The 21,699-nt window shown below is 44.4% G+C and overlaps 1 long non-coding RNA gene across 2 annotated transcripts in view; it reads left to right on the forward strand.

Moving 5' to 3' along the window:
• Positions 1–4,832: 4,832 nt before the first annotated feature.
• The window catches only part of LOC132015816 (uncharacterized), a 91,840-nt gene continuing 74,973 nt past the window's right edge, over positions 4,833–21,699 (forward strand). The window contains exon 1 of one of the 2 annotated variants that reach the window (XR_009403775.1): positions 4,833–5,112. This is a non-coding gene — a long non-coding RNA (uncharacterized LOC132015816). The remainder of the gene's footprint in view (positions 5,113–21,699) is intronic. The other variant, XR_009403774.1, reaches the window with a different exon arrangement.

Genomic DNA, 21,699 nt, shown 5'->3' on the forward strand with positions numbered 1-21,699 from the left:
CACCTTGCCTAGAAACCAGCCATTATGGAAACAATTCATTTATGATTATTGCCCTTTTAGTATCTCTTATGACTCACTGGGTAAAAAAGATTCCACACTTTAAGGCACAATAGTAAAAGGATATTAAGTAAATGTAACAGAGACAAATATCCAATGACAGCTGCTAAAAACTAAAATTATATAACACTGCTCTAGCCCAATAGATTAAAATTTAGTTAATATTTTTTGAGAACCCACTAAGACCCAACCACTTTAATATGTACTAATATATTTAAATTTTTTTAATGATTTTACTTATTTATTTATTTGAAAGAAAGAGAGAAAGAATGAGAGCATACATGCATTTGTGCAAAAGCCAGGTGTGGGGGTGGGGAGAATAGAGGGAGAGAGAGAATCCCAAGCAGATTCCATGCTGAGCTCAGAGGTTGATGATGCAGGGCTTGATCTCCTAACTCTGAGATCAAGACCTGAGCCGAAACCAAGAGTCGGACGTTCAAGCTCAACTGGCTGAACCACCTAGGTGCCCCATAATACAGTTAAAACTTGTGTGGGAGTATATATTGTTTCCACATGCTGTGTTGCTTGCACATTTGATGTACCTCTTTGCTGAACCTGCTAGCCTTATGCATCTTCTATCACTTGGCATGCTCTCATATGGCTCCAACGCAGAAGCCAGGACCAGCAAACATAGCACAATCATTCCCAAACCAGATTGGTGGTATCCCTCTCCAACTTGGGCCAGTATTGTGCCCTTTGTTGAAACTTTGTCATGAAGCTTTGCCAGGAGAAGCCCCACAACTGAGCTAACTTGACCACTCACACACGTGTAGCTCAGTCTTTCATGGGCCAGAATTCACACACCACTCACACACGTGTAGCTCAGCATTTCATGGGCCTCACCTCCCATCAATTAACCCAAGTAGATGGCCCTTTCCTCCACTTCCTGCTTCCTTTTCCCCGTCCTCTCAACTAGAGCATTAAGAAAACACATTCCATGGGGAAAACACATTCCTTAGTTATTTGGCTTCCATCCCCTGTGGGTATCTGACTCTATGCCAACCTTTTATTTGTCCCTGATGTCTTAGAGAAAGACATATTGCTTTTCCTCTTTAAGACCAGCTCCCACTACCGAACTGTATCCCTTTTCTACTGGCCAAATAGGCTTACATTTGATTCTCGTGTAGAAAACCAGCAATGAAATTCAAATCAAGTGGATAGGTATCCAAACGGCCGAAGGACAATGACATTTCCACAGGCTTGTTCCCTTTGAATTTTTGAAGCTTTTCACATTGCTGCCTGCACCACTTCATCTAGAAGCTCTCTTCCATTCTCCTGTGAGCACTGCACTCTCCTGATTTGTCTTCGTCTCTTTACTTCACGGCTGGACTAGCAGCTAACCACTTCTCTTTCTCAGAGGACTTTTCCCAAGATCATGCCATCACACTTCTCAGCTTTCTTCCCATAAATTGTATCTTTTCTCAGGATTTTAAGGACCAACTCCTTCTGCATGACTTCCAACTCTACAGATCTGTCGCTATCGCTCCTCAAACCCACCCAAGCATTCCCAACTTCCTGTTGGACTTCCTCATCTGAATGTTCTGTAAACCTCACTTTCAAACTCTTCTCCAGCTCCCACAGTGTGCTCATCCGGATGTCTGTATTTCTGCTATTGCTCCTCCCATTTTTTTAGCCACCCATTCTCAAAGTCATTTATCTTCTTTATTTCTCCAAATCAGTTTTCACATTTTGTCACTGATACTTCTCTGGAATTCTGCTACCAGCTCCAGATCTCTTCGTTAGGAAGTATGGAATTTCATAGCAAGAAATGATACTCCCTCCCACGTCAGACACCTCCAAGCTCCAGAAAAACCAACTTCCGATGACCAATGGTAGAGGCTCTGTCAAGAAACACATGAAGAACGAGTCTCTGCCAGTGTGCGTCTTCCCAGTGGGAGAAGGGTACCCACTGCTGTCTCATCCACAGGGCTCTTCACAGACTGAGGTTCAGCACCTGTCCACGAGAGCTGACAAGTTTGCAGAGAGCTCTGCCCAGTATCCTGTACAAGATCCCCCTTGCCCTCTTCCTCCCCGGCCACACTCAGAGGTCAGATGAATGCCAAAAAGTTCAAATTCAAACATTCTAGGACCTAAAGTCATGCAGGTATCACTGGGTGGTTCTGTTTAATGAATGAATATATGGAGAAGGTATTAATTGGGCCTTTTCCAGAAGACAAAGGTCCTTATGAAATGACACCCATCACCAGCAGCACTATTTGATACCCCTCACTTTTCACTTGGAACTACTTCCTGACTGAACCAGGCCCGCTCCCATATATGTTCACATCACTCTTTTTATGCAATTTCTTCCAGATCTTATGAAAATCTTAGTTATTCAAGACCCAACAGAAAATTTCATCTTCTCTGGGTCATATGCTCTGATCCCTTTGACTAGAATTGGTCTTTTGCCTCGGTTATCCCTCAGCATGCTCCTATTTCGCTTCTTAATGACACTTGAGGGGTTCTGCCTCAAAGCACACAGATCTTCATTCTTTCTTACTATATTATCATCTTTAGGAGAGCAGAGACCATCCTCCCCATGCCACTTTCTCATATTTGTGTTTGCAACCAACACAGTGGTTCATATAGAATACGTCCTCAAAATTGTGATGGCTGAAGATGGCACCAAACCAGAGTAAGGCAGAGTTAGAAAATGTGTCAATATGTGACTAACACATTACCACGCCTCCTCTAGTCACTTACGACACACATTACTAATCAATCAATGTACCTTTTCTCATCAAGTCCAGACACAGCCTGAAAAGGTTTCCCAACACAGAGCTCCATGAAATTGGTTCCAGTGTATTGGAGTTTCTATTCTGTTAAAATCAATGTATCGTCCATGGATGAAGATATAACCCCGTTTCGCTTTTACTCTAATTCTCTGCTGATACAATATCGCTTTATGTTTCAAAATCTCAGTTGATTCAGAAAAAGAAGTGTATGTTTAAAGATTGAAGTATCATTATACTTTTCTAAAAAACCAAACCAAACCAAAACCAAAACCAAAACCAAAACAAAAAACAAAAACCTACTTGGTTGCTCCTATGTGTCTCCGTTTCTTCAGACTCAAAATTCCTGGAGTAGAATGGAATACCGCTCTAGACCCTGGAGTCTCACCCTTAAAAGTAGGTCGTTCACGTAGGCCCTTCTGTCCCACAAACACTGACCCATGGGGGTCCCACAAGACCCAGAGTTTTGGAAACAAATATCAGAGTGCGATCTCATCATTTCCTAAAATAGGCTAAAAATGCCTGGGGCGGTGGTGTTGCATTGGACAACACAGTTGTGTTTTCAGTCAACAGTCTTCCACCTGAAGAGAATGTGAATGTTAATAAGCCAAATGCAACGTGTCACTGAAAGGGCATGCCGCCTTGCCCATTTCTGTTGATGGGGCTGAAGCCGTGATGAGCTGGTGGCACAAGGCTGTGGGTGAGGAATCCTAGGGGTTTAGTTATGTGGCCTGGAGTTAGGGACAGAATCGCACTCACTTCTTGTGCTGTGCTGCCACCTGGCGGCATCTAGAGGCGCGAGCTGTTTGCTGAGTTCCCAGACCATTCCATGGGGATGATTTTTAGGGGGATGAATGTTGAATCTTCTTGGATTCGAAAGAGCGGGCAGGTTGCAGAGAATACCATGCTCGCTCTGATAATGCTGCTACACTTCTGTACAGGTGGAGTCTACTGTCAAACACAGGGCATAGGTTCTTGAATAGTTTTATTGTTGAAATTATATATATGAATATAAAACTATATATTAAATATAAATATAAATGAGAAGGATCCTTATCCTATGAAGAAAATATAGTTGGGGGAAATACTGGGAAACAAATTATAGAAATCCTGATAAATATAATAAAGACAGAATTCTAGGGGTACCTGGGTGGCTTAGTTGGTGGGCGTCTTGACTTCAGCTCTGGTCCTGGTCCCGGGATCGAGCCCCACCTCAGGCCTCTCTGCTCAGTGCGGAGTCTGCTTCTCCCTTTCACTCTCCTTCTGTGCTATCTCTCTCTCAAATAAATAAAATCTTTTTTTAAAAACTAAAGACAGAACTCTAAATAAAAGACAATGTCCACGACATTTTGTATAGGAGAATAAATAACCCTTTTATTTCTAACACCATTTAATTATATTGCCATTATAGCACCTTTAATTTCTATTGATTATCCCTAGTATGCTTGCAGGCTGGCACAACCTCAGTTTTGAAGCCCTTTCCCTATCTTTGCTGGAGAAGCTGTGAAAGTTAATATTCAATTGCCCAGTTTTTTTTTTTCATTTAAGGGTGGCCAGGTGACACAGTTTTTGCTAATGAGATATAAAGCTGTCTCTTCCAATTCTTCTTGCCTGGAATACTGACTTTAACCTGGATATACGGCAGCCATTTTAGGTCCATGAGGCAATGATGAGCATGGAAACGAAACCCAGCATGTTAACTGGAGGGGAGCAGAAAGACAGAAAAAGCTGTGTCCCCGATTACATCACTGAACCACTACACCATCCCTTGGAACTTAACTGCTGTGTGATAATAATAAACTATTTCTTTGAGTTACTGTTACGTTCCCATTTCTCTTGCTACGTCTGAGGCCTATTCTTAACTAAGTAAAAGACCCTGCTTCCCCGAAGTTTCATTAAATATTTGTTTTACTTTTTTGCAGGACAGAATGTGTGTGTGTGTGTGTGTGTGTGTGTATGTGTGTGTGTGTGTGTGTGTCCAGAACTGATACAATCTTTTTCCTTCAGTTGTTGACACCATTGAAAACACAAGCTGCCTTTTTTGCTTTTACTCCCTTTGCCTTCTTCATCTTATTTGCTTGTGGGAGGGCAGTTGCAGGCATCTGATGGGTAGAGAGGAATGAAAAAACTGAAGGTTAGGTAGGGGAGGGGAGGGGACAGTGCAGAACAGAAAGCATACACCTGGTAAAATGCGAAGAGGCGCACAATCCCGGAGCACAGTGACCAGTGGAGAGGCTGGCGTGAGAGGAAGTTCTCTGACGAGCCGGGGCTGATCACGTCGTGCTCCTAGAAGCATATGAAGATTGTGGACGTGATTCTGAAGGTAAGAGGAAGGTTTAAAATTTCTTTTACCACAGTTCCAGTGGGATAAAGTTCTTATTTTACCAAGACCACAGTCGCTGGAGAATGGAGAATAGCCTCGAAAGGGTCAAGAGAGAAAACCGGGAAGCTAATAAAGAGACCATAGGAGTGGGGAGGGATCGAGGCCAGGCTAGGAATGGTGTTGGAAACAGCAAGGTAGGTCAAGTTGATTCTAACTTGAAATTAGGACCAACAGACGAGGGCTGGGGTGTTGAGGGAGGAGTGTCGACACGAGTGAGGGCAGATGAAGGCAGCGGTCTCCGAAATGGATGCGCCTGAGGGCAGGATGGAAGGGAGAGGTGAAGAGGAAGCATTGAGGGACAGAATGGAAACTGGTTATTCCATTAAGACACACAATTAGGAGTTTGATTTGCTGGTTGGGAGCTTAGAAGAAGGTTTGCGCTAGAGCTGGATATTCCCCATCGCATAATCTTGAAATGTTCATGGTCTACTTGGTCTTCCCCCAGTGATACTTAGCATTACGTTGGATGGTATAGATGGGTTCTGTGACATTAAGCTTCAAGAATGTGGGAAGCAAAAATCTTAGTTAGGGTCAATGCTGGGTTTCAGTGAAGGAAGATTGGGGAGTGTGATTTGAATTCAGTTATAATATAATCCTAAAGTCCTGATTCATAAGAAATTTGTAATTTTGTGGTTGTGGTGGTGGTTGAAGATTTTCTTTATTAATTTGAGAGGGGGACAGAGCAAGCACTTGAGCTCAGGAGCAGGGGCGGGAGGTAGGGAGAAGCAGACTCTCCACGAGCAGGGAGCCTGAGGTGGGATTCAATTCCAGGACCCTGGGTCATGAACTGAGCTGAAGTCAGATGTTTGACCGACTGAGCCACCCAAGCACCCAAGAAATCTGTAGTTACTAAAAGAACAGAAACGGCAGAGTCTAGACAGCGATCATCAAATAAGACCTTAGGAAGATGTTGGCTTATTGGTTGATGTTAACAACCGATTGATAGCAGCCCAGCAGACGGCCTTAGGGTTTTTCCTGAGCAAGCAGAAGTCCTGTGAGATGTTTGTTCCTTGTTGGTTTTCAGTGGAATACGTAGGATGTAGGCTCTCATTGTCCTCAAATATATACACGCCCCATCCCATGCTGCTTTCATTTTCTTTATTCGTGCCTCTTTTTCCTGGCTTGGAGCACCATTCATCCATTGTTTTATTGGACAATATTGATTGAATCCCTTCACTGTGCTGTGTTCTGGGGCTATGCAACCTTGGCGGAGTGGCAGTCCTCAGTCCCCATGGAGCTCTCATCCAGTGGGTGGGTAGCTTTATGAACAAACCCTACCAAACAGTGTGATGCATGAGAGCTGGGCTCCAGCTGTGAATAAAGTGTTTCAGGAACAGAAAGAGTTGTTAACTCCAGGGAATGCTTTGGGAAGCGAATGGGGCATGGTTGACCTGCCTGCCACCTTCCTCCCCGCCTCCCCTGCAGCCAGTTCCCGCCCCAGATCCTTTTCACTCCAGTTGTACTGAATTCTTCTTTATCTCCCGCTCAGTCCCTTTCTTCTTGGCCCTTTGCTAAGCCACATCCTGGGGGGATATGGGCACAACTGCCCAGGAGGGAGAGAAGCCGTTGCTGGATGCAGGTTGCTGTAAAGACAGTCCCCTGGTTAGCAGAATCTAAAAGATGAAAATGAATAGAAATAACTGAAGATAAACCAGAAACCAAAAATTAAAAATAAGGTATAAAGGGACGCCTGGGTGGCTCAGTGGGTTAAGCCTCTGCCTTCGGCTCAGGTCGTTATCTCAGGGTCCTGGGATCGAGCCCCGTATGGGGCTCTCTGCTCAGCGGGGAGCCTGCTTCCTCCTCTCTCTCTGTCTGCCCCTCTGCCTACTTGTGATCTCTGTCTGTATCAAATAAATTTTTAAAAAATCTAAAAAAAAAGATATGAAGTAGTTAAAAACAAGATATGAAGTAGTTAAAAACAGTAGAATAAAACTGAAGGAAAAATGAAAGAAGAGTTTAAGAGTCCAAAAAAAAGAGTCCTTATTAATAAAAGTGAGAAAACTAATAATACTGAAAATAATTGGATGTATTTAGGTTTAGAGCAGAAAAGGCTAAAACTTAAAAATATAATACATATTATATAGCCCTAAAAATGTACAATTTTGATGGAAATGTGTTTCTTAATGAGACAATAAATCTTTTTTTCTTCATTAGATTATGACCCCATTGATAAATATTATCTATTGCTGAAATGATACACTCTCATTTTTAGCATTGAGACAATGTTTGAGAAAACTGGCTCACATAAATAAAGATGTGGAAATAGACGAAGTTTTATTGAAGTTCTTAAATCTTCGAACTTCATGTGCATAATGTGCCAAAAATAAACACTGGTAATCTAGCACCAAATAATTATTCTGATAGCTTAAATAGGTCCTATTTCAACTTTATTGCCAGTGAAATAGTGAAAATGACACGATTTGGAAAGATCTATAAGCCAGGCATTAGAGTGACTCACGTGCTCAATTTTTTCAGGTGCACCAAAAAGTTTTACCCAGACTCTGAAAACATAGGCAGGGCTAAGTGGAGAGAAGTAGGTAGGGGGCGCTATGATGAGGCTCTCAGAAATCCCCAAAATGAGGTGTAAGAAAACCTGGAATGCACCAGACCACCCTGCCCTAAGTGTCTGAGGGGGGAGTCTTATTTATGACAGTCTCCTGTGGTCAACAGAAAATAACCAGACCCTAAAAAGAAGGAAGCCATTAAAGATGTTATCACTAGTCCTTAATCAGTGGTGTTGCTAGTAGAGAAGTCAAAAAGATTTAAGGTTCCTGGTTAACTTTCTGTAAAAGACCAATCCTATAAGTCCTCAGTGCCAACCCTGTTGGGACCCCTCTCAGTCCTGAGAGTTTTTCCCCTGTAGCGTCACCTAATAAACTTCTATTGCTTTACTCACTCTGCTTTGGGCACGAGATTCATTCTCCGACTCCGTTTGACAAGAACCTAGTTCTTCTGCTTTAACTCCTCCATTAAGAGTCTACATGTTAGTCAATCACCACTTGGGAAAACAGAAACCCTCATATTATATGGCTTCGTCAATATTATTCTTTTCTTTGGGTAATCGGAGCGTGGGGTGGTGGGTGACTTCTTTGCCCATATCCCCCCAAAGAAAGGGAGTTCCCTAAAGCAACAGGAAGGGAGTTCGCCTGTCTCATTGGGACCCTTCAGAGCAAAATGCTCAAGACAGAAGGCTTTGCTTAGCACTCTGATGGGTCTTCCACGGCTGCCTGACCTTCTGTGGTGAGCCTTCCCTTCGCAGACTGAGATGGAAAATGGACACCCATGCAAACATGCAGACCAGTTCTCAGGCGGCTCAGTTTTAGGGATGAGAGTAAAGTTAAAAGTTGGGAAAAGAAGTCATGTAGAATGTCCTGTGTCCATGTGCCACTTGGGAAACCTTTGTGCTGCACATGGAGGGGCACGTCCGGTTCAAGGACTGCTGCTGAAACTCTCAGCTGGGGCCTGCTTGGTTACTTTTGGGTGAGGATAGTAATTCTAGGATTTTACACATTTTCCTGGAGGAGGGGAGATGAGGGGCGCTGAGGCAGACAGTTTGCCAAACTGGTTTTCTTTTCTTCTGGCTACCTGCTAGACTTTGTTTCTCGGAATCCCTTGCAGTCACGTGGGCCGTGTGACTCATTTCTGGCCAATAGAACGCAGGGAAGTGATGCCTACATCTCCAGCTCGTTCCCAAAACCTTCTGCACAATTCTTAACAATTTCTCTGTGGTCTTATCAGCTGCTGGATGCAGTGGGTGGTGCGGTGGAGGGTGCTGAGGCTAGGGGTGAGTGGGACCTTGAGATGGAAGGTGCCTGAGTGAGCACAGGGGAGAGTCTCCTCCTCCTCTCCCCCAGTCCCCTGCAGGGCCACCAACCCACACTGCCCTGTGGTGCTACAGGAAGCCATGCTTTCCTGTAATAACCCACAGAGACGTGGGGCTCTTTATTTCAGAACTTGGCACCCCCCCAACAATCAATGTTTACTTTCAAATTTCTGCAAACTGTGTATTCAAAACTATGCAAAGCTTTACTTTCTTTTATAGCATATGGATTCTGGCTGGTGATAAATTGATCTACATGCCTTATTACTGTATTTGCGCTTTAGGCTTTTTATTTTGGGTCAGATGGAAAGGGCAAACCTGCTGGTCTCTAGATTACTGAATCTGCTTATTTCTAAAATACCTCTGGAGTTCTTTTATGGTTTTTGATATTTTATTTCACTCCCTATCATTAATAGGATAAAGTTTTATTTCCATCCAAAGACTTTACAAAAGGAAGGCATATCAGGTACATACACACACATATCTATATTCATGTAAGGATATATTTTTTCTCTAATTTTTGTGGATGGTACTGTAAGTAAAGAATATGCTTTTAATGTTGTTGAATTCATGGTGACTTTTTCTAGTTACACATTTTTTTTTCAAATAATGCTTTCTAAAAGTTGAAGTTTTTTTCATATGAAAATGAAACATTTCTAATACTAATATGGATTAAGGGAGACGGGGCACAGATGGGGGACTGGAAGAAAAACCCCAGTCTAATGAGAAAGCACCTACTAGGTTTTCAGGCTTTATAATCTCTTTATTTAACCTATATAATAGTCCGCTGAGGCAAGCCAGACTTAAAACTCCTGTCCAGGGGCACCTGGGTGGCTCAGTGGGTTAAGCCGCTGCCTTCGGCTCGGGTCATGATCTCAGGGTCCTGGGATTGAGTCCCGCATTGGGCTCTCTGCTCAGCGGGGAGCCTGCTTCCTCCTCTCTCTCTCTGCCTGCCTCTCTGCCTACTTGTAATCTCTCTCTGTCAAATAAATAAATAAAATCTTAAAAAAAAATAAAACTCCTGTCCATTTCTCTCCTTATTAATGATGACCAAAATCAGAGTATTTTGCAATAGTTATTGCAGAAAAAATAGATACATGTTTAGGCTTTAGACTTATTATTCTAAGGTATGAAGTCTTTGGAGTGGAGATGATATTTCATATGTGAGAAAATGAATTCAGACTATTATTTGGGAAAGGTCAGTTTGAACTACTGAAAAGCTAAAATTTTTTTAACAGCTAAATTCTTGGTTCTAGGTTTCAAAAGTCACAGTTTTATTATATAGGAATATAAAGAGACCAAACTTGGTTAACGGTAGTAATGTTCGTTAATTTTTTCCTGCAGCTAAGGTAGAATTAGACGAGTTGTTATAATGAACAAATAATTTGTAACTAGAGCATCACCTGCACTAAGTGGCCTCTTCTTTTTTTTTTTTTTTTTTTGTAAACACCATACCCAATATGGGGCTTAAACTCAGGGCCTCATAATCAAGAGTCACATACTCTGTCCACTGAGCCAGCCCGGTGCCCCTAAGTGGCCACTTTTAAAGAGCCCCAAGGCTGGCCCTGTCCTGCCTGGCCTCTTGCATCTTTTCATACCATTGTCCACACTTTGCCATATTCCATTTCTTCACAGGGCTTTCCTCCATATAACTATTTTCATTATGTAGAATGTCATCCTGGTTCAATCCCACTCACACCACACACACACACACACACACACACACTTTTCTTGTGCACCCATTCTCTTAATTCTGTGACATTTTAATTTCTAATTAAAAATTTTTACAAAGCCGAAGTAAGTCTCAACCTATCTAAAGGATCACAAGAATCTCTGAAAATGCAGGTTCCAAATCCGCATTTACAGCATATTGAAGACACACACATTTGCCGGGCAACTGCAATGTGAACTTCTTCCAGCAGGTGGCGGTGGTGTGTAGGAAGAAAAGAAGCACTCCGGGACAAGGGTCTTCAGGATAGCCGAGAAGAGGCTGGCTGAAAACCTTCTCTTTGAGTCTGCAATCATGTACTGGGCTCCTCTACTTTTCAGGCACCGCCCTAAGTGTGCAGTGGATCCAGTAGGAGCGAGGCAGGGACCGCACAGTCTTAGGGGAGAATGTGCCCTTGTCTATCAGGCAGGCCATTCATTCCTGCCGCTTTTGGAAAACAACTCAAAACCAAATCCCACACCTTGTGCACTGCTGGTGGGAATGTAAAATGGTACAGCTGCCGTGGAAAACAGTAGAGTAACGCCTCAAAAAATTAAAAATAAAATAACTATATGATCCAGTTCTACTTCTGGGTATATACTTTAAAGAATCAAAAGCAGGAAGCAACCCAAGAGTCTGTAGACAGAAGGACAGATAAGCAAACTGTGGGATAGCCACATAATAGACTTTTATTCAGCCTTAAAAAAGCAGGAAATTCTGCCACAAGTGACAGCATGAATGAACCTTGAGGACATTATGCTAAGGGACACAAGCCAGTTCCAAAAAGATGAGAATTGTATGATGGCGTTGGTATGAAGTACTGCAGAGAGTCAAGTCTTCAAATTCAGGAGACAGACAGGAAGAATGGTGGCCGCCAGAGGCTGGGGGAGGGGGAATGAAGAGTTACCACTTAATGGGATAGAATTTCAGTTTAACAAGATGAAGAAAGTTGTGGAGGTGGACGCTGGTGACGACTGCACAACCCAAGACCACGGAACTGTATGTTTAAAAATGGTTAAAATGGTAACTGTGTGTATTTTACCACACACACACAAATCCCTCCACAGCAAGTCCTCTGCCCCAAATGCCTGCAGCATTTGCCATCATTGTAAGGACACAACGAAATTCCTAAGGCAAACCTATACACATTTCCTGGAAGCACCCCTCAGTATAAGACCTGTAAAGTGTGTATTTGCAATGGCTTGGCTATTGTAATAGATGTGATCATCGATCAAATTTGATTTCTTCAGCAATTGTGACCCTTCACAGGTGCAGGGAAAAAAAAAAGCAAAAAGAACAATTGTTTATGGACTATGTATCTGGGCCAGGCTTTCTATTTTGTGTTATCTCATTTAACTTTTATTACCACCTCAAAGAGCCAGGATCTGGTCATTATTCTCACTCAGCAGGTAAAGAAACAGAGACTCAAACTTTAGGATATAACCCAAGACCCAGAGCTAGTAAATGTCAAGGAGGTGAGGGGGTGGATCCGAATTCTGACTGCAGGAGATACTCGCTGTGTGGTCTGGTTAGAAGCCTGGAGTCCTGGTTTTGCTTATGGTGCCCTTTGGACACTGAATGCAGAGCTTTTCAAATGTGAATGGAGTGTGTGAGGATGCCCTGGAGCCCTCTGGCCTGGTAAAAAATCCAGTTCTGGACTGGGTTGTGCAGATGATTCTATGATTCTCCTGAGCTCCCGGGTGACAGCAAGGTGCTGGAGCACTGTTCCAGGAGCCAGGCTTTCCTCTGCAGAGGTTCCCAGACTTTCTGTCTCAGGAGCTTTTTCTCGGGACTCCAAGCCGAAAGACATTCCTCTTCCGAGTTTTAAGTTGTTAGCTTCACACAAAATATTCGGTGTTCTGTTCTTAGAACTTAGTAGCCATTTGAAAAAATTGTATAGATAAATTGAAGGAAAACTGTGGTAAATTAATTCTATTCTTTTTTTTTTTTTTAAAGATTTTATTTATTTATTTGACAGAAGGAGATCACAAGTAGGCAGAGAGGCAGGCAGAGAGAGAGGAGGAAGCAGGCTCCCTGCTGAGCAGACAGCCGGATGCGGGGCATGATCCCAGGATCCTGGGATCATGACCTGAACCGAAGGCAGAGGCTTTAACTCACTGAGCCACCCAGGCGCCCCAATTAATTCTATTCTTAAATAACCGCCATTATTTGCCAGTAGGATATAGGTGCGCCCCAGCCCTGCACAACTTCTGACACCTTGGAATCAGTGTGGACACCACCACCTTCATTTCCTGCCCCATATCAGTATTTTGTGTGTGATACTCACTCTTTAGCACAACAGTCAAAAACTCAGCTTCAAAAAGATAAGACATCCTGAAATTGTAAACCGCCTGGCGCTGGTAGTATCAAGTATTGCTGTGTTTCCCTCAGAAATGTAAAATATCCCACGGCACCCCAGGGTTCCTTGGTGCACAGTTTGGGAAGCGTAGCTTTAATGCACTCTTAATTGTGTTAAAGAACAGTAGGGAGGAGCCTGGAGAAGACTTCTGATTGGGAGCCAAGGGATGCTTTTACTTTGTGACCTCAGCCGGTTGCCAGGGTCTTGGGACCCTTTTCTGACCAGAGCAGGGACTGATGAGGGAACAGTAGGCAAGCTGAGGATAAAGCAGAAGTTGAAACCCCACAGCCCTGCCCCCTCAGATGGGATATGTGTGCCATTCCTCACTCCTGGCTGTCCTAAAGCTAAGGCAAGGAAAAAATAAATAGTTAACTAGTAGAGATCACAGTCCTGCCGGACATGAGTCTGCCTCAGTTGGCACAAGTCCTGGTGATTGACAAGGAAGAAGCTTTCTTATCAACAGCCTGACTTCCAGAGACCCATAACTTAGTTTCCTGAAGGGCTCACATCACCTTTCCACCCATAAAATTGAGGGAGGCTGAGGCAGAAGGAAATGTAAATAAAATTGAATTTCTTTGAAACCTGCAGCCCATTGATAAGGACCTGTGACAGGAGGAAGGGGACATTCCTCCAGGAAGCTCCCAACTATCCTACTGCTAATGCCTTACTAGAGGGGTAAACAGCCTTAACTTGACAATGGCAAGGTCTCTGGGATCCTGTGAGTCTTCTTTAACATATGAAAATTCTTTCTCAGAAACCTCCCTTTTTCCCTACCACCCCCAGCCCCCTAGCATATAATCAGCCGTCCCTCACAGCTCCCTTCCAGCAGCTCTTTCTGCCCAAGGTCCTGTCCTGGAGGTTTAATAAACCACCATTTTGCACTAAAGATGCCTCAAGAATTCTTTCTTGGTTGTCGGCTCCAGACCTCACCCCACCACACCTCACATCAACTCTCACAGTGTCTTCTTCGCAGTAGTTGCTCAATAAAGAGCTGTACATCCAACACCTTATAAAAACATCTTAATTTCCAGGAGGCTGGGGACGGTGGAGTTTTTTTTTTTATTTTGAAATATCGGAAACATTTTCATATGTGAAAGAAGCATGCCGGTGTTTTACTAGTAATTTTGAAAGGACGCGTACATAGTGGAGACATTTGTCCCATGGAATTCCAGAAGGACAGGAATATTAATAAGCAATGGACAAGTACTCAGAACAAAAGAGTCGAGTCCAGTTCCAGGACAAGTGCTGACTACCTGTGCAGATTTGGGCACAATTGGGGTACAATTTACATTGGTTTCTTTATCTGTTTCCTGAGAATCATCATAGCTGCTCTCTCCCATGAGATATTTAAGAGGGTACTGCATAGGAATGCACTTTTTGGGTTGGGAATTCTAGCCATCATGGCCATGGTCCTCTCTCCAGCCCCTCTGCCGAACGTTGACATGACTGTGTCCTATGTTCCACAGATGTCATCAGCTCCCAAAAGCCTGAACCAGGAGGGAGATCCCTGCCCAAGGTCACTATTTTAATGCTGGGGCTCAAATGTTATCCAGGTAATTTGGAAGGAAACACTGGGAGTAGACAAGGAGACCCTCAATCTCTATCCATTTGAGAGGTAACAAATTAGGCATTATAAGTCAATATATTTAATGAATATTGATTCTCTTTGGGGACAGAAACTTTCACCTTCATCTGAGGAGCAAAAGAAAATGGAGTCAGCAGAATGGCAACTACTCTTATTCTTTTGAGGGGACAACCATATGGAATGACTTACCCTTAAGGATGGAAATTCCAAACTCAGAGGCTGACATGTGTCCCTAAAACAAGAGCCGCACCTCGGAATCTCACCTCAATATCAGGATGAATCACTGGTCCCACCCACCCAACTCAGCTGTCCCCCTCTCCCCTAATCAATGAGACCTCAGGGGTTCTACCAAACCTATCTTGTGAGAATCAGATTCAAGAACATCCAGCCATTAATCCCCAACGTCTCCCTTGGGTTGACAGTTTCACTATTCTTGATTTTAGCTATATCGTTAAATTTAAAATAAACCAAACACAAATGGTGGGACTGAAGAGTTCGAAGTGACTGGTTGTGTTAAGTCAGAGTTCTTTAGAGGAACGAGTGACAGACATACAAATTTAAGGAATTGGCTCATGGATTGTGGGGTTTGACATGTTTGAAATCTGCAGGGCAGGCCAGCAGGCTTGAAGCTCAGGCAGTGTTTCTATGCTGCCATCTGGAGGCCAAATTTCTTCTTCTTTGGGAAACTTCAGTTTTTGTTCTTAAGGCCTTCAAGAGACTAAATGAGTTCCACTTACATTATGCTTCACTCAAAATCTGTTGACTTCGGTGTTAATCACATCTTAATAATACTTACTCAGCAACATCTGTACTAGTGTTTGTTCACACGACTGGGCACCATAGCCTACCCAGGTTGACAAATAAAATTAAGCCTCACCATTGGTGTCTAAAAATGACGGAGTCCCTCAAAAACAGTCCCAACTCAGCTACTTATCATAATTCCGCTGCTACCACTGTAAGATGAATAAAACCCAGAGGGAGAAAAAAGAGGAACTTTTACAGGTAAGTGTCTTAAGGAAATGAAATACTCAGGGCCCTCCTCCAACATCCCATATCTGGGCTTGTTGACCCCACACCATGAGTGGGAACATCTGAGTGGGTGTGGGAACATCTGTCTGTGTGTGCTCACCAAAAGGCGATCAGTCTTTGGGATGATGTACCCTTTACAGCAACACTTCCTTCTCCACTAGGGCAAGATCCTTCTGAATAACACCCTGCTTTTTCGGATTTGGAATTGAAGGAGGTTATGGAACTCTGGGAAAATAAGCAATGCAAACAGACAAATCAGGGAAAGGAAATGTCCTCCATTCCCCTTCCTGCCTCCTCCCTGAGCCAGACTATGGACCAAATCAACCCCTGACAAGAGGTGAATTTGGTGGAAGTTTGACAAATGCAAGGTGTTCCTGGAAATATTTTGCCTTAGTGCTTAGTGAAACGTGCCATCCCCCGCCCCCAAACACGTGGTACTTAGTTGTATTAGGAGGTGATTTCTGACTAACGGTGGGTGGGAACTTCTGAGAAGAGCTAAGCTACCCCCCACCCTGATCTCTCAAGCTCTCATTCCATCCTTAGGGGCTCGAAGGTTCCCGTGGGCTTCCTGAAGCTTGGTCAGGGTCCTGCAGGTCCCATGCCGATGCCTCTCCGGCCCGGCCTCCCTGAGACACTCCCCACTGGGCCGGAAACACAAACCATTCATTGTCATTCCTTCCTGCAAGACCGTCCAAAGGCTTCCCATCAACAGGACAATGAAGGTCTGTTTCCTCTGGGGGCCTGCACGGCCCTCCAGGATGCGCCCACCTGCATTTGGCCAGTTTCATTACCCCGAAGCTTGCATTTTTTATCTCTTTAGATCTTACCTGGCTATTTCTGGTCTATTTCTTTTGTTGTTTCCTTCCTCTGCTGGGTTGTTTTCTCTTTTGTCCACCCTTCCTATCCGTTTTCCTCTGTCGTCTCATCCTTAAGCCTTTCTGGGCCACTCCTAGGTGTGACCGCTGCCCCCCGAATGGGTACCTGGTATCACAGGCATCACATCAAATCCTATGGACTTCTGTGTTTCCCCTTCCTCACAGAGGACAGAAACCATTCAGCCTCCTCGCAGCAGCTAATAAAGTCCTTGCCCCAGAGTGTGCAGATACCTCTTCAGTTGAAAAACTAAAAAGGGGTACTTTGCAAATGCTAATTTAACTGAGCTGGCGGGGAAGCCCAGTTCTTCTTTCCCACACTTGCAGGGCTCATGGACTGAAATAAACCGCGTGCTGTTAGAGGAAAGCTCAGAGGTCAGAGAGGCGGAAGGGTGGTGGGGTGTCAGGTGGATGGGAACAGGGGCTGGCATGGCACTGGGTGACCCTGAGGGGCCCTGGAGGGGGCGTGGCTGGAAGCCTGGTGAAGGGAATGAGGAGGAAGTAGAGTGGAGGGAGCAGAAATTGAACCCAAGAATTGAGGTTGGAGGTCAGTGATTCTGAAACATTTCTATAGAGCTGAAAGGATCATTGTGTGTGAGTGTGTGTGTGTGTTTTGAGTATGGGCTCTTGTGCCTGCACACATGTGTGTGATTTCATGTAGCACAGTATCTGTTGGTGAGACCACAGACACCAAGAGAAAGTGGGGAGGAGAAATGAACTAAAACTGAATTAATATCTTGAGGAACCAGAGGTTTCTAAAGCAGATCTCAATTACTTGTCCCATCAACCTGGCAAGGAAGGTCTAACCAAATCGTTTTTACAGACAAAGACATTGAGGCGAAGGGAGGCTGAGGAACTTGCCACAGAAGGTGTAGCTGGGGAATGACCAAGCTGTTAGTCTTCCTAGTCATATCCCCGGGGTGTAGTTCCAGAGCGCCCCATTGCATTACATGTCCTCCCCAGGTGTCTCTCTGTGCTTGAAAATTAGGTGTGCAGGCTTTTTCTACAGAATGGTCCTGGTGAAAGTTTGAATTGCTTTGCCTCCTCTAGTGGACTCTATCAGAAAAACATAACTACTCTGGATCGTGGGTTAAAGAGGAAACCTCTAGTATTTTTCCTCTGAGCTTCAGCATCTCTCACTTGCCTAATCCTGTTCTCTTTACTGGACTGAACTTAGGGTCTGGAGTTGGCCTTCAGCCAACATTCTGGACGGGCATCTTTGAGGTTATAGTCTTCCCTTTCTCCAGTGCCCTTGGTGTGAGCAGCTTTTCCTTGATGTGGAAGAGTAAGTCACTTACCGGGTCCTTTGGATTCAGATTTAGCAGGTTTTGCTGAGGCTAAATTTATTGTTACTGCTAAATTGAAAAAGGGTCACGCAAGCAGTGAAAATGCAAAAACCTCTTTTACTCTTTTCTCTTTCTGGCTCCTCACCCCATGGCTACTCTGTGCGTGCTTGTGGTGTATTAGGAGTTGAGGTTTTATGAAATTCGTCACTCATGCCAGACTGAAGCGTTTGGTAAGGAGCGAATGGAATTTATTCACTCCAAGTGAACTCCGACTGAGCCCGTCCCCAGGGTCTCTGGGCAGGGGGAGCCATGCCAGGAAGTCCCAAGTAGAAGACCAACGTTGTTCAACAGAATGCATAAAGAAAACCAACTTTTACTGAAAAGCTTCTATTATTTTGTACTTCCTTTATGAACCTCTTTGCTTTTGCTCGTGTGTCCCTAGGACTGAAGTGCTTGCTTTCCATTCTTTTTCTTTTTTTTTTTCAAAGCAAGCTCAGATGTCACCTCCTTTTTGAGTTCTTCTAAGACCTCCCTGGCAGCACTTAGCCTCTCCCTAACCCCAACTCTTCCAGGTCCCGGAGCCGTCATTTATCTAGCACATAGGAGGTCATCATATTTTGCTGACAGCTTCCTCTAGGATGATGTGAGCTCTGGGAAGCCTGGGACCATGTCTTACTTTATCGCTGAACCCTCAGTGCTCAGAAAACAGCAGATGATCCCTAAATACCCAAGGAATGCAGGAATAAATTAATATAACCCCCAGAAGTTCCAAATAAGAAAACTGCCCCTAAGAGCTCTGACATAGGTTCCAAAATGACACAGTCAGATCCCGGGCCAGGTCCTCCCAGTGTTTTGAGAGAGTTTACCTGGTTAACACTCACGTAGCCTTTAGACCTTGGTGCAAATATCATTCCTTCAAGGAAGACTTTTCTGACCACCTTCCCTCCAAGATGAGGCCAGGCTCCCTGGTTACAAGTTCCCATAACCCTGGCTTAGTCAGTATAAATACTTAATTGAATTATTTATGCTTCATCCCATGCTCCTGGATGCTGAACTCCCGGTGAGCACTTTCCACCGCTGTGTCTGGTGTGTGTACCGACCCTGTGTTCAAGAAGTGTTTGTTGAATGGATGTGGTTATTAAATTTTACACCAAAAGAAGAACATAGAACTTGGAGTCAAAGACCGTGACAGCAGTGTGGTTGACCAGACCTTGGGCTCTGGAAGGACAGGTTGGAGTGAAGTGAGAGCAGCCAGAGCAGCGTGCCTTCAGTCCACCTGGAGGCAAGGTGTGGGGGCTGGGGCTGAGTGGAGGGCCTGAGGGCACCTGCTGTGCGGGGGGGGGGGGGGGGGGGGGGCGGGGGGGGGGGGGGGGGGGGGGGGGGGGGGGGGGGGGGGGGGGGGGGGGGGAATCACAGAGGGCGGGGCTGAAGCGAATGCAGGGAGGGAAGGGGCAAGTCCAAGGCTGAGGCAGGTACACAAGCAGTCTGCCAGAGGAAGTCCTTATCCGAAGAGGGACATAGCACCTTCTCAGGGATTTTGGTGCAAAGACGACACGGTTCGAACCCCAGGGGTTATACTTACTAGTCGTGTGAGACTTGGGCTCGCTCTTTTCTGAGACTGTTTCCCCTTCCTGCTGCCTGTGAGTGGGACTGTTGTGAAGAGGACGAAATGAGGGCCCATGGAGGCAAGCATGCAGCACAGGGCAGTTGTCAGACGGTCTCATCTCTCCATTTCCTCCCCTTTTAGCTGAGTCTTCTCTGTGCAGCCACGGCTGTGGCTGGTCACTTAGCCTGGCTCTCTCAAAACCAAAAGCATCTGAGCACAGGTTTGCCTATTGATTGGAGTTTCCTGTCCAGAGCTTTCCCAAGCATTGCTGGAAATCTAATTCCATTATTGTGGTTATTTAACATCTGGCGTTTCACTTGGAGTTTATGAACCCTCCTTCCTGTCTCTGCCCCATGAAGAATGCTAAGGTATCTTCCAACTTAAAATCACCTGCTTCTCTATACCCAATCCAACTGCTTGGATGGTAGATTGTTTCCATCCACAGCCTCCAAAATTAGGTACCTTTATATTTCAAGCCTTTGCTCCGTATTAAAGTAGGCACTGTCCACCAGCCACATTTCAAGTGCTCAGGAGATATAAGGTGGCTAGTGCCCACCATACTGAACCTCACAGACCTAGAGCATTTCTATCAATACAGGGAGCCCAGTTGGTCAGTGTGGGTTGGCACTTCCAGATAATTGGATGTCATTTGTTCATACAAAGCGCCATGATAAAGGAGCCATGTTGTTGAGAGCCGATCATGTCTGAATGGTGAACGTAATTTCTGTGCTGGAATTCTCTTTCTGTGGACCTCTCCTCCTACTACCCCTGATTAGGGTTGAGCTTGCAATGAAATGGGCCACAGAACATTCTGCCTTTTGCCAAGTATTGTGTACTTGAGGTTGGTTAGAGAGAAGATTTGGGGTGAGATTTATATGGTACGCTCATACACACACGCATGCAATTGAGGGATTGATCATGGAGCCTACGTCTTTAAATCTCTTGTGACAAATCAAGAATACTCTTTTTTTTTTTCCTCTAAAATTAATATCTGAGGCCAATGGGAATTTTATTGCAGAGGCGGGGTTTGGTAAAATCAGGCATGGATTTTCCTTTACTCTGCTCTAGCTGAAGTAATGCTTGACAGTACTAAAAAGTATAAATATTTGTACTGTTGGCAAACGTACACGGCTCCTTCACCAAATACCCAAATGGAGAAATAAAATAAAATAAAATAAAAGCTTCCTCTCTGTTTTGGGTCGTTAGAGCAAAGCTCTAGGAGGGGATTTATAACTACACAGTTACAAATTATGAATGTGCATTTGTTCAAGAACTACACCCTGTTGATTTGCTATTTAGTTTTTTTATTGCTGGCTTTTTGCTTTGCTCTATAGGAGACGGGCTGCGGATTTGGCGGCTGCTCAGACTGAGGAATCACCAGGGACGATGTTCCTATTCAGAAATGCATGGGGTATATCAAAGACAGAGCTTGCAAACATGTATATTAAAACCCATCCATTACCCACACAATGAAAACCAGCATCCCACTCAACACGGGAGGCTTGGGGCTGAGTGTGAACCAAGGACTCTCACGTTGGAGGCGGTTGAAGGAATGCTTGTCCTCCCTAATTATCTCGTTCCTGTGCTTTCTAACCCTGCTCAGCAAAGTCCTCAGGTTTCCCTAAAGGCTAAAGAAGGTGATGGGGAGGGAGGGAGGAGAGTGGAAGTAGGGGGCTTCCCACCATACTCTCACTTAGCACCTCTGCCGCTATGTGTTCTACATATTAGACTCCCCAGTATCATTTCCTTGCAAAAAAAAAAAAAAAAAAAAGAATCCCTCAAACCCTTGACAATGGAAGCAAGAAGCTTTCCTGGGGGATTAAGGGATTTAAGGAAGAGCAGAACTGACCATAGTGCTTGTTTCCTTTCTGAATAGAAGCCTTAGAGCAGGGGCACCTGGGTGGCTCAGTGGGTTGAAGCCTCTGCCTTTGGCTCTGTAATCTCTGTCTGTCCAATAAATAAATAAAATCTTAAAAAAAAAAAAAAAGAAGTCTAAGAGCAGTGGAGATTGACCAGGATGCCTGGAACCCTTCACGTGTAGAATGGCTCATTTCAGCAAATGTGTGGAATTCATTTTTGTTGCTACTACTGTCTGTCAGATGGAGCACAGAATCATGTGGTTGAACACAGAGCCACGTGGTTGCGTGCTGGGATGGGTACAGAGGGCAACGTGTGACTGGGGAAAGAATGAAGGGATCACAAGTCAAGAAAAGAGCTATTTCCCAGAATGCATAAGAATTGACACCAAGACATTGTAATAGC

The sequence above is a fragment of the Mustela nigripes genome, chromosome 4 (assembly GCF_022355385.1).
Source record: "Mustela nigripes isolate SB6536 chromosome 4, MUSNIG.SB6536, whole genome shotgun sequence".
Classification (NCBI taxonomy): domain Eukaryota; kingdom Metazoa; phylum Chordata; class Mammalia; order Carnivora; family Mustelidae; genus Mustela; species Mustela nigripes.